The 21,589-nt window shown below is 42.7% G+C and overlaps 1 protein-coding gene across 2 annotated transcripts in view; it reads left to right on the forward strand.

The window, feature by feature from the left end:
- Positions 1-4,075: 4,075 nt before the first annotated feature.
- The window catches only part of RAB7A (RAB7A, member RAS oncogene family), a 77,868-nt gene continuing 60,354 nt past the window's right edge, over positions 4,076-21,589 (forward strand). The window contains exon 1 of one of the 2 annotated variants that reach the window (XM_030205249.1): positions 4,076-4,192. The gene's annotated coding sequence lies outside the window, so the exon portion shown is untranslated. Of the gene's footprint in view, positions 4,193-12,659; positions 12,864-21,589 lie in introns of those variants that run through there. The other variant, XM_030205248.1, reaches the window with a different exon arrangement.

Consider the following 21,589-nt stretch of genomic DNA (forward strand, 5'->3'; position numbering starts at 1 on the left):
CTGCACCTTGAGTATTGGGTTCAGTTCTGGTCGCTGTATATCAAAAAATGTATAGTGGAATTAGAAAAGGTTCAAAGAAGAGCGACCAAAATGATAAAGGGGATGGAACTTCTCCTGTAAAAGCAAAGGCTAAAGAGGTTAGGGCTCTTCAGCTTGGAAAATAGATGGCTGAGGGCTGCTTTTAAACCTTATTCACTTGTTCAGAACCCTTATTTTATCATCTTCACTTTAATGTTCCCTTATCTCTTATTTGTCCTGTTTGTCTGTCCTAATTAGATTGTAAGCTCTGTTGAGCAGGGACTGTCTTTTCATGTTCAAGTGTACAGCGCTGCGCACAGTGGTGTGCTGGAGCTGGCTCGCACCGGCTCGCAAGAGCCGCTTGTTAAATTTTGACAGCTCTTGCGAGCCGGTTGTTCTTCGGGGCGAGCCGGCTCCATTACACGAGGTAAGCATGGCAGGAGGGCGCCATCACAAGCCATGCTTACCTCCCCTCCCGCTCCCAAACATGTCCAGCGATGTCCTTCATCCCCACCCTCCCCTCCCGCTCCCATCCGTCTTTTTCTATTACCTCCGTCGAAGTGCTGCGTTATTTAAAGCCCTGCTGCCCATCTCCAGCGTTCCCTGCTTGCTTCGTGATGAGTTCGTTCCCTTAGTCCCGCCTTCTGACGTCATTTCCTTTTTCCGCGAAGGCGGAACTGAGGGAACGAACTCATCACGAAGCAAGCAGGGAAGGCTGGAGATGGGCAGCAGGGCTTTAAATAACGCAGCACTTCGACGGAGGTAATAGAAAAAGACGAATGGGAGCGGGAGGGGAGGGTGGGGGTGAAGGACATCGCTGGACATGTTTGGGAGCAGGAGGGAAGGGCAGGGGAGGGAGAATCGCTGGGTATGGATGGGTAGAGGGGGTCAGGGAAGAGAATTGCATGGATGGGTAGAGGGGGGCAGGGGAGAGAATTGCTGGGCATGGATGGGTAGAGGGGGGCAGGGGACAGAAGAGAATTGCTGGGTATGGATGGATAGAGAGGGGCAGGGGAGAGAGGAGAGTTTCAGGTCATGGATGGAGGGGAGGGCAAGAGAAATTCTGGACATGGATGGAGGGGAGGGAAGGGAGAGAGAAGAAATGCTGGACATGGAGGGAAGATAGAGGAAGGTGATTAGATGAGGGAAAAGGAAGTGAGGAGAGAAACTGCACATGGATAAAGAAAATAGGCAGAAGCTGGATCCACTGTACAGTCAAGTCTGCGGAGGACCAGAAATGAAGACGAAAGGAGGAAAGAAAAGAAATAAATGGAAAGGAAGCCCTGGAAATGGAGTCAAGAGAACAGATAGAGAGCAACAGAATCAGATACTGGGCCAGCATGATCAGAGAAACAAAGTCACCAGACAACAAAGGTAGAAAAAAATAATTTTATTTTCATTATAGTGTTTGGAATATGTCCACTTTGAGAATCAGGTGCTGAACGTTAAAAGTTTATATTTATTTATTTACATATTTATGGCATTTTATCCCATATTAAACATGAATTAGATTGGAACCTGGGATCATTTAATTTTTTTTTCCTGGAGAGAGTAATGCATTGCCCCCCCCCCCCCCCCCGGCTATAGCCAGCTCTGCAATTTGGGGGGGCGCAGTGGTGGACGGGGGGCACCGAGGTGGACCGGGGAGAGAGCCTGTTGTTAAAAATTTACCAGCACACCACTGGCTGCACATGTCTAGTAGCGCTATAGAAATGATAAGTAGTAGTAACGGAAACGGAATGAAAACGGTAACGGAATTCAAACATGCGTGGGATATTCATAAAGGAATCCTGTGCAGAAGGAATGGATCCTCAGAAGCTTAGCCGAAATTGGGTGGCGGAGCAGGTGGGGGGAAGAGGGGTTGGTGGTTGGGAGGCGAGGATAGTGGAGGGCAGACTTATACGGTCTGTGCCACAGCTGGTGATGGGAGGCTGGACTGGTGGTTGGGAGGCGGGAAGTACTGCTGGGCAGACTTGTACGGTCTGTGCCCTGAATAAGGCAGGTACAAATCAAGGTAAGGTATACACATATGAGTTTGTCTTGTTGGGCAGACTGGATGGACCGTGCAGGTCTTTTTCTGCCGTCATCTACTATGTTACTATGTTAGTAGATATGATTGAGGTCTACAAAATCCTGAGTGGTGTACAACGGGTAAAAGTGAACCGATTTTTCACTCTTTCAAAAAGTACAAAAACCATGGGACGTTCAAGTAAATTACATGGAAATATTTTGATTTATTTAAAATTCTTTTTATTGACTGAATAAACATCAGTACAATATAAATGAAAGAACAATACGAACCAAGAAAGAAAAGTTCTTTCTAGGCCAGACATGCAGCAATTAAAAAAATCATCAAATCCTTATTTATTTATTTGGATTTATTTACCGCCTTTTTGAAGGAATTCACTCAAGGCTGTGTACAATAAGAATAGATCAAACATGAGCAATGGGCAATTACAGCAGTAAAAATATTCAGCTAACTATACAAAGTATGGCATGGTATTGTAATGTTAAAGCTCAATGCCCCTTATTCTTATGGTTCATTCCTTCATATGCTCACCCCCCACCCCAATATCCCCCCCACTTTACCTTCCTCTCCACCCTTGTTACCTCCCTCCCCCCCCCCCCCCCGGTACTCCAGCGTCTCAACTCCAGGGTGATAATCTCATATAATTTATTTCTCCAGTGTCAATAAGAAGGTGGGTCTGGAAATACTTTTAAAACAATTAGGAAGAAATATCTTTTCACTCAACAAATAGTTAACTTCTGTAATTCATTGTTGCAGGATGTGGCAATAGAGATTATCTGGGTTTAAAGTAAGGTCAGTGGCGTACCAAGGGGGGGGGCGGTGGGGGTGGTCCGCCCCGGGTGCACGCTGCTGGGGGGGTGTTGCGGCGCGCGCCTGTGGACTCCAACTTCGCTAATTTAGCTCATTCGCTGCAGCTCCCTCTGCCCCGGAACAGGTTACTTCCTGTTCCGGGGCAGAGGGAGCTGCAACGAACGAGGGAAGTTAGCGAAGTTGGAGCCCACAGGCGCACACCGTGGCACCCCCCCCCCAGCGGCGTGCACCCGGGGGGGGGGGTGTCATTTCGCCGAGGGGGGGGAAGGTGTCATTTCGCAGGTGGGGGGGGCGCATCGGCGATCCACCCCGGGTGCAATCCAAGCTAGGAACGCCACTGAGTAAGGTTGGACAAGTTCCTGGAAGAAAAGTCTATAGTTTGCTATTGAGACAGACATGAGGAAGCCATTGCTTGCCCCAGGATTAGTAGCATGGAATGTTGCTACTAATTGGGTTTCTGCCAGGTACTTGTGATCTGGACTGGCCACTGTTGGAAGTAGGATACTGGGCTAGAGACAATTGGTCTGACTCGTATGGCTATTCTTACGTTTTTATGTGCTGGTACAGATCGCAGTCAGCAAATACCCAGTATTTACAAAAGGTGGCGCTGTTTGTTAATAAATGTTTAGAAGTCTGTGAGTTTAGTAATGACTAGACACCCAAAAGAACAACTACGATGCAAAACCCTTCAGATTGTTTCAATTCTCTGTTGAGTCTGATAGTGAAATCGGTTCCCTAAAGTGACAGTCGTAAGTACATTTGGCTGCCACGTCATCTGGATTTTGCCACCGACAATAAAAATGTACCCGGAAACGTTTACTGGCTAAAGGTCAAGCTGTAGAAATGGCGACCTCCAGCCTGGCAAAAAAAAAAAAAAAGAAAGAACCCGGGAGATTCAGGAATCTATACCTGTACGTGATACTTTCAGAAATACAACGATGTCACTGAACGGCCAGGCTAAAAGCTGTACAAATGAGCGAAAGTAGAGAAATTTGTACCAGAGCTTCCAAGATGGCGCCCTGCTGTTTGACACCCGAAAATAGCAGAAGGCGGTGCAACTGGAGTCAATGCCTATTGACTTAGCTTTGGCGAGTGTAAAATAAAATTACAGCTGGCACTGGTTGCTAGGCAGCTCCCCCTTCTCCCCTCCTTCGTCCCTGTGCGTCACAGAAGTTCACGTCACAAGAAAGCATTTTGTTCATTATTATCCGGTGTCTTCCACGCTGTCTTTTGAAAACTGTTGCAGGAAAAGCGCTGAGCTCCTCAATGTTTTGGGAAGGCACTGGGAAGGAAAATAGCTTGCACCAGATTTTCACACCTGAACCAGGAGAGCTGGTAAATTTCTTAATATGCACCATGCCTTTACTACAAACACCCGAATGAAGAACGTCCAAGTCACTGGTCCTGTTTAAGGAGGGAGACTTTTCCTGCTTTATAAACTTACATCCAAGTGCATGTGGTGCTTTTAGCTCCTGATTTTTCTTGCTTAAGATTTATGAAAAAGCAACTAGCTGAAATAGGTTGATACTCGTTTAAGTGCATGTTCTAATGGGAAATGAAATTGAAAAGCATCAGAGAAACTATAGAAGTTTGTTTTGGGGGTAAGTCAGTCAAACCAATGGTCTGTCAAACCCATTTAACAGTGGGCAGATTGATGTCAATGGCAGATCCTAATGGAGATCATTTTGGGTAGTTTTGGTAGATTTTCAAGCATTTCACAGTTTCCGAAATTAATGCATGCATAGTTTTAAAATGTGTGTAAATCAACTTTACAAGCATTGATTTGGGAAGTTTTATACATATAAAGTAGATTCAGTTTGTGTTGTTTACACACATAAAATGTTCTGAACACAAACTGATGATCTCTAGGACACCCGGTTCCCTGTTATTCATGCCTAGCTACCAGCAATAACAGGTGTAATTTCCCCAAACCTACCTTGCTAACAGATATGATAGGCCTGTCCTCCATTTATTTAGTTATTTGCTACATTTGTATCCCAAACTTATCTGTTCTTGAGCGGAGTTCAAATATTGATGTGATTGCAGGCTTTATAATTTACCATTTTGAGAGGGCAGAGTAAAGCTCACTGATCTGATTCCATTACTTCTCTTTTATTTTCACTTCACTGGCTCTTGGTTCAAAATTTTCTGTTTAACTTACAAGACACTCCACTGCGGTAGTCCTGCGTATCTTACACTCTTATTATTCCGTACACCCCTTCTCACTCTCTTTACTCTCTTGACTCAAATTGTTTGGTTCTTCTCCAAAGCTGGCTCATTACGAGTCGACACGACACACTGCTTACTTTCTTGTACCTAAACTTTTGAATGACCTTTCTCCAGTTTTACATTCTGAACTGTCCTCTGCTTTTAAGGTTCTACTAAAATCTAATTTTTTTAGCATTTGGTTTTTCACCTCTCCGTTCTTAAATGTAGGTTGTTGGCCACTGGTCGTCTATGCAGTTAGCTATTTGATTGACTTGTGTGTTATGCCTGTATGATTGTTCTGTCCTATATATTATGGAGTTATTTTCTGCTTATATTTTATTACAATTTGTTTTAATTTGTTGTGAACTGCTGAGTAGAGGTGGTATATCAAAAATTTTAATAAACATAAACATTGTGCACATAGATGCTGTGACTCCTAAAGCAGGCATTTTTTGCCAAAACACGGGACCATGTTGAGTCCGTTGTATCTCGTTTCTCAATAACTTTTCTACCTCTTGTAAATTCTGCCTGGTTTGATCGCCTAATGTCCCTTCCCTGGACACTTTGATTCTTCATAGGGAATCCTTCCTTGACTCGTCAGGCGTTACCCTATATTTTAGAACATGCTCTGAGTGGCCGACCCTGTTCTAAAATACTAACAGAAATTGAGATGTCCTGACCTAGACATCTCAATTCTAACCTGTATGCCTAAATTTTTCCTTAACGTATGCTCCTTAGATCTGTTTTTATTTGCAAGGGTAGCAAAGGTGATGGCAAAAACCATAAGGATGCTTTGGTGCATAAGTAAAGGAATTGCCAGCAATTGCCACCTCATTAGGATGGAGTCAGTCCAGAGGGTGGCTACTAAAATGGCCAGTGTGCTCATCATAAAGATCTCAATATGTATACTTTGGAAGAAAGGCATAAGAAAGGAGATATGATAGACATTTAAATACCTCTATGCCGTTAATATGCAAGAAGTGAGAATCCTTCAATGAAAGGAAGTTCTGGAACAAGGAGACATAGAATGAAGATGAAAGGGGACAGGCTCTGGAGTAAGTTTAAGTTTAATTAGAATTTGATATTTGTATTTATTTATTTATTTATTGCATTTGTGTCCCACATTTTCCCACCTCTTTGCGGGTTCAGTGTGGCTTACAATAAGATATGAATAGTGGAAATACAGCTGTACAGCTTGGTTATGGGTTACATTGTACAGGTTATGCGAGAGTCGAACTATCGTTAGGAATATTACAATGGGACATCAACATTGACACATTGGAAGGAGACAATGGGAAGCTTAAGGGCAGTAGTAAAGCACAAAGACATATGTTGGGTGTACATATTTCTGTGAGTATATGTATGGGTGATGTGGAATTAAGGGGGGTGATACGTTGATGAATAGTGAGTGTGGACTCTATGTGTTTTGGCTCTTTCCGTAGATTGTTTCAAACAGGTGGGTCTTCAATGATTTGCGGAAGGAAGCTTGTTCATGAATCGTTCTTAGGTTGCGCGGCAGTGTATTCCAAAGCTGTGTGCTTATATACCGCCTTTACAGGCCAAAGCGGTGCACAATCTTCTATATAATAATTAGAGGAGCAGGAAAGGACTCGGTCACAAAGAACACATTACTACTACTACTTATAATTTCTATAGTGCTACTAGATGTACGCAGTGCTGTACACTTGAACATGAAGAGACAGTCCCTGCTCGACAGAGCTTACAATCTTCTATATAATAATTTGAGGAGCAGGAAAGGACTCGGTCACAAAGAACACATTCATCCAAAATAAAATACTTAACAGATTCAATTTTTAAAAATCACAAAAAAATCGATGCACTTGTACTACAGTCAGGCTACTGCCTAGAGGGGGATATTAAAGACCAATTACATAATAAGTGACGGCAGATAAAGACCTGAATGCCCCATCCAGTCTGCCCAACAGTCATATTCATTATCATTTCAAGATTTACATCAGCAATGAACATCCTATATAATAAAACGCACCTCCAACATTCTGAAGCTGACTGCATGGCTGCGGCATTCCTGCTCTCTGTATCCATCTCCTGAATTGACATCACGTACTTCCGGGTTCGTCACAAGCAGAAGTGACCAACCACACAAGGTTTCTCGGCTTCAGAATGTTGGAGGTGCATTCTATTAAATAGGGTTGGTCAGTTCCTTGAAGCACAGCCAGAGCTCAGTGTCCTGCACAGTAACGTTTAGACACCAGACAGAGAGGGGGGGGGGCTGAAACCAGAGAGGGGGGAGGTATCTCTGACACACACACACACACTCTCTCTCTCACAGTCAATGTCATTCTCTTTCTCACTCTCACACACTGTCTCTCACACACTCTATGTCTCACACTATATCACATTCACTCTCTATGTGTCACACAGCCACACACACTCTCTTGCTCTCATACACTCAGTCTCACAGAGAGTCTGTGTCTCTCACACACACTCTCTCTCTTGCACACACTGTATCTGTGTGAAACACTCTCTCTCTCTCACACTGTCTCACATACGCACCTGCACACACTCTCATTCTCACACACACTCTCTCTCACAGACACACTCGCACCCAGACTCACTCACTCTCACACACACACACACACACTCGCATTCACTCTCTCTCTCACACACAGTCACTCTCACATACACTCTCTCAAACATACACACTCCGAGGAAAACCTTGCTAGCGCCCATTTCATTTGTGTCAGAAACGGGCCTTTTTTACTAGTGATATTATATACTTGATCATGGTTTTTCTTTGGTGCTTATGGGACATAGACCATAGAAGTCCGCCCAGCTTTGTGCTTATGTTCCAACTACTGGGGTTGCTGTCAAAGCCAACTCCAGCCTATCTAAATCCATCTTATCGTTTGTGGGACAAAGATCGTAAAAGTCTGTCCTCACATTCCAAACCACTGGAATTTCCGTCAAAGCTCTATCCAGCCCATCCTAAACTGGATTGCTATATTTGGGACTCAGACGATATAAGGCAACCCAGCACCAGCCTTAGTTGTTGAAGCCAGAGTAGCCATCTAAGCACCACTTGACATGCAAATCATATGCAACCCTTTAAATTTTGTTTTTTTATATCATTCATTTTCTAATTAGAAATCCTCTGTGTTCATTCCATGCCTTTCTGAATTCGGACACAGATTTTTTCTACCACCTCCCTCAAAAGGTCATTCCAGACATCAACCACCCTCTTAGTGAAAAACAATTTTCTGACATTACTCCTAAATCTACCACCCCGCAACCTCAATTCATATCCTCTAGTTTTACCACTTTCCCTTCTCTGGAAAATAATTGTTTCTATATTAATACCTTTCAAGTATTTAAACGTCTGTAATATCTCCCCTGAAAAAAAGTTAATTTTTTAATAGGATTTTGAATCGAGGTAGGGGAAGCTCTGAGATATCTAATTGTTCTGTCTGTTTACCTGTCTTATCTAGATTTTTAAGCTCTTTGAGCAGGGACTGTCTTCTGTGTATGGTGTACAGCGCTGCATATGCCTTGTAGCGCTATAGAAATGATAAGTAGATAGATAATTTCAGGTGGTAAATTACTCTAAGGAAGTGCTTCTTTATGGAAAGGGTGCTGGATGCATGGAATGGCCTGCCAATGGAGGTGGTGGAGACAAGGACTGTATCTGAATTAAAGAAAGCATGAGACAAGCACAGAGGATGTCTAAGGGAGAGGAAGGGATAGTAGTAGTTGGTATAGATGGCACCCATAGGAATACATGGGTGTCTAAAAACGCTAGCACGCCTACAGCATGGCTTAGTAACTAAGACCCTAGGTGCCAGAAACTGGGCGCTAAGCCAGTATGCTGTAAAAGCAGAGTTGCACACCAAATCTGTTATAGAATGCTAGCGTAAGGCTGCAGGTATGTTCTGAACTTTAGGCGTGACCACTTTCACCATGTCTATGGCTGGCGCCTAAAATTAGCAGTGGGGCAGATAAAAGTGCGCCCAGGAATAGTCAGAACGTGTCTGGCATGCCCATGCCCCTCCCACATTAATACCCCCTTTGTAGCTGTGCGTGAGAAAAACTACGCGCTCAGTAAAATAAGGGCATTCGTTACATGCACAACTGCTAATTAGTGCTTAACACTAATTATTGGTACTTATCTCCAATTAAGTGCCAACTTAGAACTAATTACGCATGTAACTGTCCCTGTTCTATAACTGGGCGCACAAAACTTTAGGTTCCATTTATAGAATTTGGGGATTAACGCCCAGAAAGAGGCTATCATGCGACTGCATGAACAGGTTTTGTAGTCGTTTATTACCATGTGTTACTGAATTTTTCAGGATTTTTCTGTCAGGGGTGTAGATAGGCAAAGAGAAGGCATGGAAGCATTAAGCAGCTAGCACGTTACACTTCCTATGTGCTAAGTGACTAACGCAGAGTGTATGCAGGAACACAGTGACTCCTAAATAGGAGGAAGTAAGTGCCCCTGCATTAAGTCTCAGCAAGTACCGCGACTGTGTGACCTGCAATTAAAAATACTGGGAATGCCCCTGTGCGTTAAAATTCTGCATTAAAGTGCATTAAGCCCAAAACAATGCAGTTTAATAAAAGACCCTCTAAAATACAGATAGTAAACTTAGGGACCCTTTTACTAATGCTTAGTGTGTGTTAAGTGCCACTTGGCTCATAGATATAAAATAAGACACACAGCATTTAAAGGTCTCAGGGCAGCAGCAGTGATTTGCATAGGCTGTCTGCCACCAACAACACAGCCTGCTCTCTGCTGAGTCCCGCCCTTGTGGAAGCAAGACGTTACATCAGAGGGAGGCAGGACATAGCAGGCTCTAGTGTTGGTGGCAGACAGCCTAAGCAAGTCACTGGCGCTGCCTTGAGCCCTCTGGGCAGAAACGCTGTTTTAAGGTAGGTTAGGGAGTTTGGAAACGGGGAGGATGCTGGGGTGGGGCCCCTAGGAGAGCATGGCCCTCTGTAGCCACCCCTGCTTAAGGCTGGCCCAGCATCCCCCCCTTCTTTTGCTATTTTAGAGGCCAAAAGCCTATTCTATGGTTTTGAGAGTCATCATCATCTCCTATAAATTCCTCTGAAGAGCGTAAGCATCAGAACTTAACTCATGAAGATGAAGATATTAGGTAAGTGAATTCATTTGAAATGACCTAGGAAATGTGAATGACATTTCCCATCATTGCCAAATGAAGAGCTGAAAAAAAACCCCCATGAAATTCTGTGGGGTTTTTTTTTTTCATGTGCCATCAATTGCGTTCACTCTTTCAAAAATGTGTACTCTTTCCCAGTTAATTATTGTGCATTTAACAGTACATGCTTGTGCGCACTATCGGGAAAGAGTGCTCACTCCATGACTTTGTACCCCTGGTAGATATCATTAGTGTCCCTTTAAGGTATTTCAGCCTCCTTCTGGACTGAGTTGTCTAGTAGAACCTGGAAGTTTCCCCGGACATTGAGGTTACCCTAAAGCAGTGGCTCTCAACCAGTGTGTCAGGGCACACTTGTGTGTCACCAAAGAATTGACAGGTGTGTCACCAAGAATGTGACAGACAGCAAGCACTTGCTTTCCTTAACAACCATGTGTGCCTGAGGGCTGGGGAGAGCAGAGCAAGGAATCAAGTATTTGAAATCCACATAACTGGTCCTTTCTGTTTCACCATTACCCACAATGCTCACTGCTGCCACCAACCCCAATTGGAAATGTTGCAAGCCTTCACCACATTTCCTGGTTGGTGACTCCTAAAGTGGAACCTTGTACTACGTAGCTATAATTTGGGTTCCTCCTTTCCACATGCATCACTTTGCACTTGCTCACATTAAATGTTTTTAATCCACAATAGGGCACTACCTCCTATGCCATGACTCAATTTCCTCTGGAGTCTTTCATAAGGTACTCTAACACCTTTTGAAAATTCAGATACATGATATTGACCGGCTCACCTTTATCCACGTTTGTTTATCCCTTCAAAGAAATGTAATAGATTGGTGAGGCAAGATTTCCCTTCACTAAATCCATGTTGGCATTGTCTCATTAATCCATGCTTGTGAATATGCTCTGTAATTTTGTTCTTTGTGATAGTTTCTACCATTTTGCACTGATGTCAGGCTCACCTGTCTATAATTTTCCGGATCTCCTCTGGATTCTTTTTAAAAAATCGGCGTTACATTGGCCACCCTCCAATTTTCCGGTACCATGCTTGATTTTAAAGATAAATTACATATTACTAACAATAGTTCCTTTAACCTCATATAGGATATTTTTTTGTTATAGTGCCTTACATCCTTTATACCTGGTGGACTAATATGATAACAGTAATTAGTTGATTTAAGATTATCAAAATATTTTACTTATGACGATTTTGATGTATATTACTCTTTTTTTCTATATCAAGAGTTTTTCTTGGAATTACATAGTAGCATAGTAGATGACGGCAGAAAAAGACCTGCACGGTCCATCCAGTCTGCCCAATAAGAAAACTCATGTGTGCTACTTTTTGTGTATACCCTACTTTGATTTGTACCTATGCTCTTCAGGGCACAGACCGTATAAGTCTGCCCAGCACTATCCCCGCCTCCCAACCACCAGCCCCGCCTCCCAACCACCGGCTCTGGCACAGACCGTATAAGTCAGCCCAGCACTATCCCCGCCTCCCACCACCGGCTCTGGCACAGACCGTATAAGTCTGCCCAGCACTATCCCTGCCTCCCAACCTCCAGTCCCGCCTCCCACCACTGGCTCTGGCACAGACCGTATAAGTCTGCCCCACACTATCTCCGCCTCCCAACCTCCAGCCCCGCCTCTCACTACCGGCTCTGCTATCCAATCTCGGTTAAGCTCCTGAGGATCCATTCCTTCTGAACAGGATTCCTTTATGTTTATCCCACGCATGTTTGAATTCCATTACCGTTTTCATCTCCACCACCTCCCGCGGGAGGGCATTCCAAGCATCCACCACTCTCTCCGTGAAGAAATACTTCCTGACATTTTTCTTGAGTCTGCCCCCCCTTCAATCTCATTTCATGTCCTCTCGTTCTACCGCCTTCGTATCTCCGGAAAAGGTTCGTTTGCGGATTAATACCTTTCAAATATTTGAACATCTGTATCATATCACCCCTGTTTCTCCTTTCCTCCAGGGTATAATTTGAATTTTCTTTTTAAAAATACTCTTATTTTTTTTGAGTGCCTGGTTATCCCCTTATGTTAGAAAATAAAAATCAAGAGATAATTAGCCCGGGCATGAGGTTATCAATTTTTTACTGGTTAAATATACAATGACTTTGGCCATGCCTAGTTAGTCGAAGCATGGATGTTACTTTTGCAAAATCTTCAGCACCGAAGGAAAAACACGCAGAAATAAAACCCCAAACCTTTCCCAAGAAGAGTGATTCAGTTGGTTAGATTGAGAACTTGAGAACAAAGAAGAAAACGGAAACATGGCGGCTGAACGAAGCCATGTTTAATCACGTGCCCCTCCCTATTCTACGTTCCAATTCCGAGCGGGGCGGTGCCTCGGAGCCCGTACATGCCTGCGACGTCAATACGCCTGGAGGCGCTAGGCGAGGCGCGAGATGACGTCAGGGTCTCGTGACAGCCACTTCCGTCGGGGAGAGCGCAGGGATCCCTGTAGAGGAAGTGAAAGGCGAGAGTTGCCATAAAGCGAGAAGTGGAGCCACGGGCGGCCCCGGCTAACTAGGCGGTAGCAGCAGGTACCAGCGAGGGGGCCCGTGAGGCGGTAAAGCCGGACTCGCTGAGAGAACCAGCGGGCGTCGCGTGGAGCCATTGTTGCGGGTGAGTCCGCCGCGCCGGCCTTTCTCTCTCCTCCTCCGCTGCTGCCCCTCAGGGTGGGGTAACGGCTCGGGCACGCGCTGGTAGCTGCTGCAGGGCCGCCGGCGTCGTGGGGTAACAGATCGGAGGTGGGAGGGCTGCTTCTGCGGTCTAGTTGGTCGCCGCTCGGGGCTTGTGGGCCTGGTGGGGGGCCTGCCCAGCAGCTCTGACCTAGCCGGCTTTCTCGTTTTAAGAAGAGGCAGTGAAGTTTTAGCCCTCTCAGATGTAGCAACGGAGAGAGAGAGTTTGTTCTCTTTTAACACACGGGCCAGGTATGAGTCTCCGTTATGTAGCGGGCGAGAGCTGCTCATTGGTTCGCTCCTTTCATGAAGCTGGTTAGTAAATCTGTCTCTGGACTTCTGTTTTCTTGCCATTCCCCAAAGCAGATATCTAGTTCTTGCACCTCGGACCTCTTCCACTTCACCTAATTAGATGATGTAGCTTTTTTTTTTGGCCAGGGAATTCTCTTCGGGTGGATGACCCTTTTTCTAGAAGAAAATTCCAGTGTTCCCGTTTGTGCCTTCAGACAGTCGGAGAGTTCTTGTTGCTCACTAAACTGTCTGGTGTCTGCTGGGGTGGGGGACGGACGGAGTTGACATTGCCCTCCGATTTAAAGTCGGGCTACTTCCTAGGCATTTGTGTTCCCTTGAAGGAGTAGTGGATCCTTTTTTTGTTCTTACTATCTTTATTGCAGTTTACAACTTCATATGACCTATTAAATAGCTCTGATCCATAGGCAAGGTCTGTTGGGGGGGGGGGTGACTGATATTTTGCTGGATCAGTAGCTATTGGCTCCTTCAGTACGTCATTTTCTCTCACTATAACTTGCTGTTTTTTTTAATCATTTATAATTTTTCATTTTACAAGGGTCACTTGCAAACAGTAATACAGAGATGATTGCACATTAATACAATATAAGAAGAAAACAATCCCAACTAGATATATGGATTATATACAGTCTTTCTCTCTCTTAGACCACAAAGTGAAGAAAAATAGGGAGAATGAAATAAGACAAGGAGATCAATTAAACAGTAAATAGAAAAAAGAGAACATGGTATTAACCTGATTATCCCCAGATATTACTCATCTAATGCATTATTCCACATTGATCATCTGGTTGGCTTCCTCAAGACCAAATACAGCGTATAGTCAATTCATTTCATTGAGAACATACTTATTATTCAGGATTTAGTTAGAAATAATACATCTGATTACATTCTCTCTCTTTTTAAAAACCAGAAATTTATTTAACGATACAAGTCTCTAATTCAAATCCCACTGATTAAAGCAATCCCAGTTTTCACAGGCTTCACTCCTTTCGAAGTAATAAGGAAATATTTCTGAGGAAATCTTATAACTTGCTAATGTTTGCAAAATATTTTAACTTATTTAGCATGTTATGCGTTTTTATCTTGGCTAGTGAAAGGAGCAAAGTGTTTGGATGGGGAGTCAGGTATTAGAAAAGAAGTTTGCATGATCTGTTCTTTTCCTGCTTCCAGGTTTGTTGCTATTCATAAATATCACCATCTTGTACATGTAGGTTATATAGGAATCGCATGTAGCACTTATAAATTAGTTTTCATATGTTCTAGCCTAATCATGTTTAGTTAATCCCTCTTGAATAGATATTATTTTGTTGTAGTGAAAGCCTGTAGTAACTGTGATAAGATTTTGTACAACATGAGCTTTTGATATATTGGTCTCTTATCAGATGTGATGTGTCTAAACATTTGTCACAAACATATGATTCTTGTAACTGCAGGAATGTTATCCATATTTTCTGTTGAAAGGTTGCTTGTAAAACTTGTTAAAATATTTTAAAAAACCCTTTTTAATTTTGTAAAATTTGTTTTCATAGTCCCATTTGTTTTTATTTTAATCTTACCTCATGGATGAAAAGTATTTTGGTTTGACTCTTGCCTTTTTCAGCTGTAGCTCAAGGTGAGTTACATTCAGGTATAGTGGGTATTTCCCCATCCCTGGATGGCTTATGATTTGTACCTGAGACAGTGGAGGGTTAATTGATTTTTACCCAGTATCACAGAGCCACATTGGAATTTAAACTGGGCTTCTCTGGTTCTTAGCCTGCTGTTGTAACTATTAGGTTACTCCTCCACTCACAGGAAGTCTCCTGCGCATATCTTAAAAGGCAAATAGCAGGATAATGTAGTCTGTAAAGCATGTAGGCTGGTCTGATGCTGCTCAGGGCTTTGAAACCTAAAACAAGGCATTTCCATGTTTTTCATTTTATATATGCTTATGTGAAAACTGTCAGTTTTAAATACTGTTTCAAAATGAACTTGTGATCGTACTTGAAAAGTGCCTTGCTGATTATCTGAAAAGTGTTTCAGGAATCCACAAACAGGTCAACAGGTTTTAAACTGCAAAAAATGTGGAGTTGGAGAGGATCAAACTGCACCATTATTTATATACTTAACATGTCCAAAAACAATATCAAATTAAAAACAAACAAAAAACCATGAACTTGCAAATAACTTTTTACACGTTTCATGTAACAAAAAGGCATGTAAATGTGTTCTTAAACTGGTTTATAAATGATATTCTGAATTCATGAAAACATAATTTATATGTGAATTCCAGGAGTGATGCTCGGTAAGGCCCTGATGATGGAAAGATGGCTTTAACCTGATTTTGAAGTGACTTTTCCTTGGTAGCTGGCTTACTATCCTGATTGCCATTACCTACATGGGGGTTTATTTTCAAAGCACTTTACAAAGTTCCATAGGTTACTATGAGGCATATTTTCAAAGCACTTAGCCTTCCAAAGTTCCATAGGTTTCTATGGAACTTTGGAAGGCTAAGTGCTTTGAAAATATGCCTCTATGTAACTTTGTAAGTCTAAGTGCTTTGAAAATACACATCATGATCTGCTCGGGACACTGATTGTGATGACTTTAGATGTATGTTGAGCCTATTGCTGTAGCTAATATTCAGTTTTAACATTCGCATAAAATTTATTTACTGTTTGGTCAGTGACTGTTTAGTCATTTTGAGGCATTTTAAGTTAGATTTACTAAATAAAGTAGGTTACTATATTAGTACGTGTTATTCAGTAGGACTGTACTCTCCTACTGACTGCTTCATCCCAATCACCTGACCCTGTAAGGTTTCAGGTTCCTGGACTAGCTCACTTCACTATATCAAGGGCTCTCTGTTCTCAGTGTCTCTCACAAGGTGCGTGCTGATTTTATTTTTTTTACCCTCTATTTTCCTGCTTTATCTGTTTCTACTTTGCTAATGGCAGGCTGCTGGTAAAATGCTTCCACCTTTTTTTATTTTTTTTGTTGTACCACATTTCCCCAAGGCTCCAACCACCGTTGCCTACCCATCCCAGTATTTTGTTACTGCCCTACTCCCTCTTGTATAAGCAGAGGTCTTCTCCTCTGGTTGTCCAGTTACTGTCTCAATCACATCAAGTGCCTTCACCCTTGAAGCCAAGTGATGTTTCCATTGGTCTCTCTAACTGCATCTCTACATTCCAAATCCTTTAGCCACGACCAGCTTCCAGTTTCCCTCCTCTGTCTTATGGAAACATGGATAAGGTAGGTTGAGGAATCACATCTCTATGTATGTCGTCTTCCACATTACGATGTTTCTCAGTCCTCAAAACTGGATGTTAGTTTGGTAATAATATATTACACTGCTGAAAAATATCTGAAATTTCTTCCCCATTCTGCTACCCAGAGCTTCTGATAAAATTGATTCAGATACACCAATGTATGTTCTTCTGTTTTACTGCTCTCTCTCTTTCTACAGATGGCTGGAAAACAACTGACAAGCTCTATCAGAACTCACTATTTGTTTTTCTAATTTACTTATCCTAGGAGACTTCAGTATTCATGTAGATGACCCCATTAATCCCTGTGCTAAATCCTGTGATTTTCTTTCTGATCTCTCCATTCATCAGTGGATCTCCTTTCTGACCCATGTAGATGGGCACACCTTAGATTTGATACTTACCATGCAGGACGCTCATGATTCTTACTGTATTTTTCTCCTTCTCCCTTTCCTGGACCAATCACTACCTCATCCTTTTAAACTCTTCCTACCTTCATGGTCTCTAACACAGCCAGTGTCCAATGGCTACTGGATTAGGGCTCTTAAGTTGATGTGTTATCTCTCTCCATCACTTTCCACTTCCCTCCAGACTTTCTCTAAAACTCTGAATGATCAAACCAAGCCCTGGCATTCCTTTCTGTCAGAAGACCTTGACAAGGTTGCTTCTCTGTCTTTCTGTCATCATAGCACCACTAAAAGGAGTCCTTAGTATTCATCTAATCTTTGGCTCCTGAAGCGACAATATCGTCAAGCTGAAAGAGTTTGGAAGAAGTCCAAGACCCAATCTCTTAAAATGTTGCCTCCTTCATCGTGATTATAATTTTTTACTTAAAAAAGGGAAAAGAGAGCTCACATAGCTGTGAAGCTCTTGAAATCTTCTCATCCCTCTAAGGACCTCTTCTCCATCTACTGGCAGGTTGTTACACCCAAACATGCAAATACTGTGCTCAGACCTCCTTCAGCTGTCCTCTGTTCTTTAAAGATAGATACTCCTAGTGAAATGTCTTAGGTGATATCTGATCTGTCTTGATTCAGTTGCTAGCTGGCTAAAAGATCATCAATTGATGTTCAGTCCAGATTGCCTGCTGGTTTTCTGGTACATCTGTCCCTCATCCATCCCCCATTACTTTGCTTGGCACTTTCATTATACCAGTATGTGTCTTTTCATTTAGGTATTATTCTTGATTCCTCTCTCTCCTTTCTGCCACAAATCTCAAACCTGAGTAAAGTTACTTTTTTAGTCTTTCGTCAATTGCGAATGATCCGTCACTTCTTTGACGCTCCACAATTCCATGCTTTTAATTTTTCTCTTTCCAACACCCATCTTGACTATTGCAATGTTTATGCTGGTTTACCCCGTCACACATTAAACTTCAATCACTCCAGAGCACAGCTCTGATCGTATTTTACCCTATCTGAAACAATGTCATTGGTGCCCTGTTGAACAAAGGATTAGTTATAAAATTGCTACTCACCTTTAAGGCCTTGGTATCCCCTATCTTTCCTGTTTATCTATTCCTTACTGCCCCTCAAGAATCATTTGTTCTTTAAATGATCATTGTTTAGTCCAGCCAAAACGGGCACACTTGGAATCAACATGTCACAGTTCATTTTTCCCTTGCTCCTTGCACTTGGAATAATATTTTCCCTTCTCTCTGGAGCAATTCCTCTTTCAAGGACTTTAAAACTGAACTGAAAACCTGTCTTTTCCAATTAGCTTTTGGAGAAGCAGTCTGAATAAAACTACCAGTGTTGCCTCTTAACCCTGGGTTTTTGTGTGTGCGCGTTCTGCTTTCTTTTATCTTTACCTGTCTTTAAACTTGACTACCTTGCTTTCCTTTAGGTTGATGGCGTTCCTTTCCTGTTTTCTTAGCCTGTATACTGCTCTGTTCTTACTGTCAGAGTGGTATAGAAAGTTTTGATGATAAATAATGCACATTAATGTGGTAGCACTTTTTTTTTTTTAGTAAATCTAGTCCTTGCTTTTGTTATATACATTGGGAAAACAATGTTGAGTAAGTGAGTGGTAGAGGGGGTTTGATCATCCATTTCATGTGTTCTTGTCTAGTCACTGAAGAATAAGCACAGTGTTCTCCCTTGTGACTTCAGCATCTGATTAAACACATGACTTATCCATGCGTTAAGATTTTTATGTCAAGGTTTGGTGGAAAAAAAAAAAAGCAAAGAAGCACATGTAATTTCTTAGGAAAGGAAAGTTGTACATTTGAAGGTTTAAAGAATTGTTTTTCCGTTGTCCTGTGGACTTGCTTTCCTGTAGCTTGTGTATTGTATGAGCAGGAGAAGACTAGTTGGGTTCCTAAATCTGAAGCCATAATATGGGCCAGTTGTGAGAGTGGTGAATTTAGTCATCTAAATGAATTCTTGTTTAAAGTAATTTCTGACTCTTTTTAGTTTCCACATTGTCTTGAACATTTTGGCAGTTACTTCAAGAGCTTGTTCTGCGAAAGAAAGATGTTGGTCAAGGACAAATTGCCTATCAAATAGGATGGACAATCTGAATCAAATCCATCTGAAGCTTTGATTTTTCTAGGGCAGTCCTTCTCTGTCTTCCAGTCTTAGTTTCAGAATATCCACAGTAGACTTGCATGCACTCTAATGCACATTGTGCATATTAATTGTTGATATCCTGACTGGCTGGGTGTGTCTTGAGGACTGAGTTGAGATCCACTGTTCCAGAGATTTTGGTTAAATGACTCCAATGAGAGTAATAGTCCTAATTATAAAGGATTATATATTTTTTTCCACTTGCAGTATATGTAGACTCCAGTGCAACTGCACTGAGATTTTACAAAAATAGCCTTAACTTTGCTTTTTTTTTTTTTCCCTACTGTATGAATTTGTGCAAAATATTAATAAGCTTTGAATCTGTCTTTCCTTTTTCTTCATCTTGGCTTTTATATGCACCAAGGGGGGTGTTCTGTGTCCTAGGTATATTTTCACTCCAGTAAAGTCCTTTGAAATTTCAAGATTTTGTGCTTAAGTTAAAATGGGAGTTTCCTGAATATTCTGTTCTAGTGTTAAAATGTGCCAAAAAGCATTAGTTGACCCATGGATAAGACATGTCTGTCTGTCCCTTTTTTTTTTTTTTCTCATCCTTGCTATCGCTAGCTTTATGGAAGTTCAGTAGACACTCTGGCTTCCCCCATTCTCTATTTTTGTAGATAACACTGTCACCCTTCCTGACTCATCAGCTCATAACGTTGGGGTCATCTTCGATTCCTCACTCTCCTTCTCTGCACATATTCAGCAGACTGCTAAAACCTGTCATTTCTTTCTCTATAATATCACCAAAATTCACCCTTTCCTTTCTGAGCACACTACCAGAACCCTTATCCACACTATCATCACCTCTCGCTTAGACTATCGCAAGTTGCTTCTCACAGGTCTCCCACTTACCCATCTCTCTCCTCTTCAATCTGTTCAAAATTCTGCTGCTTGACTTATATTCTGGCAGTGTTGCTATGCTCATATTAGCCCTTTCCTTAAGTCGCTTCATTGGCTCCCTATCCGTTTCAGCATACAGTTCAAACTCCTCTTATTGACTTACAAGTGCCTTCACTCTGCAGCTACTTAGTACCTCTCCACTCTCCTCTCTCCCTACACTCCTCCCTGGGAACTCTGTTCACTGGGTAAATCTCTTATCTGCACATGTCTCCTCCACAGCTATCTCCAGACGCTGCTCTTTTATCTTTCTGCACCTTATGCCTGGAATAGACTTCGTGAGCAAAATTACCTGAACACGTTCTGAAACATAAGTACATAAGTATTGCTATACTGGGACAGACCAAAGGTCCTTCAAGCCCAGCATCCTGTTTCTAACAGTGGCCAATCCAGGTAACAAATACCTGGCAAGATCCCCAAAAAAGTACAAAACATTTTATGCTGCTTATTCCAGAAATAGTGGATTTTTCCCAAGTCCAATTTAATAATGGACTATGGACTTTTCCTTTAGGAAGCTGTCCAAACCTTTTTAAAACTCTGCTAAGCTCACCGCCTTTACCACATTTTCTGGCAACAAATTCCAGAGTTGAATTACACGTTGAGTGAAGAAACATTTTCTCCAGTTCATTTTAAATTTACTACTTTGTAGCTTCATCGCATGCCCCCTCTAGTCCTAGTATTTTTGGAAAGCGTAAACAGATGCTTCCTTGTCATCAAGCAGATGAAGCCATTACGTATGGGTTGTGTCCATCAACCAGCAGGGGGAGATAGAGAGCACTCAACTTTTCACAGTGCCTCATGGCCAGCTAGCTCCACTGCCTCTTCAGTATTCTCTATCTCCCCAAGCAGGGTGGCTGCAGCTTCTTCGAGCTCCATCAAAAATCTGCCTGGGGGTGGCTCGTGGCTTGCCAGTTAGCCGGGGTGTTAGAGGCTATAGCAGCTTCACTTTGAAAACACATAGGTCAGCCCTTTCCCACTCAGTGGATGCAGGCACATTGGTTCGCCTTTCCCTGCCTTTCCCACTTATCTGAGCCTCCGGAGTGATTTTATTTACCTCTTTTGCCTCTGCTTTCCTCACAGCGTTAAAAAAAAAAAAAGTCGCGTTGCGCTTTAGCGCAGCGATCTTGGAAAAGAGGTTTTTTTCTTGAGATTCTTCTGCAGGACCGGAGCTGTGATACTCGGTCTAGTGAGGTAAGAGTGTTTTCTGACTCCTCCGGGGTGGGCCCGCCATCGGGACGTTTTTGGCGCGAACCGCCATTTTTGAATTTACCGCTGTTTTTGGCAATGGCTTCAGAGACTGTAAAGCGCTGTTCTAAATGTGGCAAGCGCAAATCAGCAGCGGGGCTCTGTAATTCGAGCTGTACAGACGGTAGAGCCGGCCTGAGCATGGCGAGCGGCGATCTTTCGCGCTCTGAGCCGGCAGTGGACACCATTTTGAATTTTCCACATGGCGCGGCCTTCGTTGCGACGGAGAGCCCTGAATCTGGGGGGGGGGGGGGGGGGGTCCTCTGAGTGAGGCTAATAATAGAGCTGATAGCCCTGGGCAGGATCTGGGCGGTCAGGGAGCGGTTTTCTCCCCTGATTTTGTTTTAGTGCTGCATAGGGCATACATGCTTAAAAGAGCTCTTCCACAGGGATCTTCGGACCCT

This window comes from Microcaecilia unicolor, chromosome 6 (genome assembly GCF_901765095.1).
Source record: "Microcaecilia unicolor chromosome 6, aMicUni1.1, whole genome shotgun sequence".
Classification (NCBI taxonomy): domain Eukaryota; kingdom Metazoa; phylum Chordata; class Amphibia; order Gymnophiona; family Siphonopidae; genus Microcaecilia; species Microcaecilia unicolor.